At 44.7% G+C, this 3,523-nt stretch overlaps 1 pseudogene; it reads right to left on the minus strand.

Annotated features, from left to right (window-relative positions):
• Window positions 1-2,769: 2,769 nt before the first annotated feature.
• On the minus strand, window positions 2,770-3,523 carry LOC107568615 (uncharacterized; annotated as a pseudogene).

Raw genomic sequence — 3,523 nt, forward strand, 5'->3', positions numbered from 1 at the left:
GGGGATGATGGTGGAGCGTTTGAAGCATGAGGGGACATTGCACAGCTCCAGTGATCTGTTGAAGATCTGTGTGAAGATGGGGACCAGCTGGTCAGCGCAGGTTTTCAGGCAGGCTGGTGTCACACCATCTGGGCCTGGTGCCTTTCTTCTCTTGTTCTTTCTGAAGACCTGGCACACATCATCTTCACTGATCTGGAGTGCTGGAGGGGGGAAATGGGGGGTTGCCGGAGGTGTGAATGGTGTTTTTTCAAACCTGCAATAGAACTCATTCAGATCATCTGCCAGTTGTTTATTCTCCACAGTGCTGGGGGATGGTTTCTTGTAATTGGTGATGTCTTTCAGACCTTTCCAAACTGAAGCAGGGTCACTGGAAGATAATTGATTCCTTAGCTTTCCAGAATAATTCCTCTTTGCCACTCTGATCTCCTTTTCTAGTGTGTATTTGATCTTTTTATACAAACATCTGTCCCCATTCCTGCAAGCATCTTCTTTAGCCTGACAGAGCTGTCTGAGTTTTGCAGTGAACCATGGTTTGTCATTGTTGAAGGTTAAATGAGTCCTGGTTGGAATGCACGTCTTCACAGAAACTGATATATGATGTTACAGTCTCTGTGAGCTCGTCCAGATCGGTGGCAGCGGCTTCAAAGACACTCCAATCAGTGAGGTCGAAGCAGGCTTGTTAATCCCACCTTTGCTTCATTAGTCCATCTTTTTACAGTCCTTAATACAGGTTTAGATGATTTCAGTTTCTGCCTGTAGATCGGTATAATATGAAACAAACAGTGATCAGAGAGCCCCAAAGCTGCCCGTGGGACAGAGTGATATGCATTCTTTATTGTGGTGTAACAGTGATCCAGTATATTACTGTCTCTGGTGGGACATGTAACATACTGTTTGTATTTTGGCAGTTAACAGGAAATATTTGCTTTATTAAAGTCTCCGAGAATTATTAAAACCGAATCCGGGTGTTGTTGCTCTGTCTCTCTGATCAGATCAGCTAGTTTCTGTAAAGCCAGGCTCACGTGCGCTTGTGGAGGAGTGTAGACACTCAGGAGAATGAACGAGCAAAATTCCCGCGGCGAGTAGAAAGGCTTACAGTTAATGAAGAGCACTTCTAGATTGGAACAGCACATATTTTCCAACACAGTTACATCTGTAAACCACCTTTCATTGATGTAAAAGCATGTCCCGCCGCCACGCGATTTCCCCGTTGATTCTGCGTCGCGGTCCGCTCTAAACAGCTGAAAGCCCGGCAGATGAAGTGCACTGTCTGGAACAGAGTCATTAAGCCAGGTTTCCGGGAAACACAGAGCAGCAGAGTTTGAAAAATCCTTGTTTGTCCGGGAGAACAGAAGAAGTTTGTCCGTTTTGTTGGGTAGAGAGTGGAGATTAGCCAGATGGATGCTAGGCAACGACGTTCGAAAACCGCGCAGTCTGAGCTTGACGAGCGCACCCGCTCCCTTCCCCGTCTGCGCGCCCTGAAGTGCTTGATCAGCGCCGCAGCTCCGCCGACTGCAATGTTCAGCAAAACGTCCGAATAATCAAACTCCGGTAGGAGATTTTGAGGTGTGTTCTGCCAAATGTTCAGCAGTTCATCCCTGATAAAACTGATCGTGTTTAAGAAACAAAAAACAGGAAAAACTAACAAAAACAGTACAAACACTGGAGAGCCAAGCACTGAGGCGGCCGTCTGCGGCGCCATCTTGAGTCAGTCCACACAACTGCAGTGTGGAGGTCTTTTGATATCCTTGGCTCCTGAATGAGGTGTACAAACAAATGGAATGAAGTGTTGGAAATATTTTCAATAATTCTGTGCATTTAATAACATTTAATAAAAAATAATGTGTTTTAGTCATGATGTATGAATGAGGCACCACCATTTTCGTATTAGAGTAAAATCAAACTGGCAAATAAGGAAAAGCAAATATTAATTATTTAAATCCAAATTATCTTTTTAAACACTGACTTACAGGTGTGAAATCAAAGACCATGTACAGAGGCCATGGTTTGGCCTGCCCACTCTTCTCTTTCCTTGTGGGTTCCACTCCAGTGCCTGTTTGGTGACATTTTCAGGGCTTTTGCAGAGGGTGTGGCCTATCCAGCTCCATTTCCTCTAGCTTATTTCTTCCAATAGGCTGCTGCTTTGTTTTCTACCACAAGCTGGAGTTTGAGATCTTTTCTGGCCATCTGATGTGTAACATATAACGGAGGCATTTTTTAATGAAAGTCTGGAGTTTGTTTGTGACTGTTTTTGTCAGTCTCCAGGTTTCGGATCCATAAAACAAGACTGCTTTCACATTGGTAGTGAAGATACAGATTTTGGTCTTCTTGGAGAGTGCTGTCGAGTTCCAGATAGGACGTAGGGTGTTAAAAGCATGTCTGGCTTTGTTAATGCGGCTCCTGATGTCCTCATCTGCTCCTCCGTCTTTGCTGACCACGCTACCAAGGTAGGTGAACTTATTAACATCACTGATGTCCACACCATGTAGTTGTATTTGGTCCTGTTGTTTGTGGTTAATCCTCATGGATTTTGTTTTCTTGGTGTTCATTTTGAGACCAACTTTCTCTGCTTCCTCAGAGAGCCGGTTGAATTTCTGCTGTATGTCTTGTTGCCTGTGTGACAGTAGGCTGATATAGTCTGCAAATTGATAAAGTCCAGCAGTTTGGTGAAGGACCAAATTATCCCTGTGTTGGCATTCTCTGTGGACATTTTCAATATCCAGTCCACTACCAGCAGAAAGATGGTTGGTGACGGCAAACAAACCTGTCTCACTCCAGTCTGCACTTCAAAGGGTTCTGTACGTTTTCCTTTATGTATGACCTGGCATGTGGAGTAGCTGTACAACTGCTGGATGATGGAGACAAACTTTGGTTCCAGACAACTTCTCTGTCCACACTGTCAAAAGCCTTCTCAAAGTCCACAAAGACTGTGTAGAGTTGAGACTGCCATTCCAGGGACTGTTCAATGATGATGTGCAGGGTGGCAATGTGGTCTATGCAAGACTTATCTTGTCTGAAGCCCGCCTGTTCATCTCTCAGTCGCTTGTCTAGGGCCTCCTTCAATCTTCCAAGCATGGTGCACATCAGGATCATGCTAGGGACAAATAAAAACATGATGCCTCGCCAGTTGTTGCAGCTGGACAGATCACCTTTCTTGGGAGATATTCTAGATGTCCTTGCCTCCTTATGTATGTGGGTATGTGTTCTTGCATCCAGATTTTTGTAGCAGAGGGAGAAGCATGTTGATTTTTATTGAAACTTCTGCTTCCAAGGCCTCTGGCAGTATGCCATATGGACCTACTGCTTTGCCTGCTTTCACTGCCATGGTGATCTCAGCTTTGGTGGGTGGGTTGATGTTGACATCTAGTAGGCTGTCTGCTGGAAGTATGGGTGGGGGTTGCTCTGGAGGAAGTCTGTTGAGAGTTTCTTTAAAATGTTCAGCCCATCTTCTTCTTTCTTGGCTTTTGTTTGTAATGATTTTGCTTTCTTTATTCTTGACTGAGCATGTTGGCTGGGTGTTCAT

Source organism: Sinocyclocheilus grahami, unplaced genomic scaffold (genome assembly GCF_001515645.1).
Source record: "Sinocyclocheilus grahami isolate Dianchi unplaced genomic scaffold, SAMN03320097.WGS_v1.1 scaffold1263.1, whole genome shotgun sequence".
NCBI lineage: Eukaryota > Metazoa > Chordata > Actinopteri > Cypriniformes > Cyprinidae > Sinocyclocheilus > Sinocyclocheilus grahami.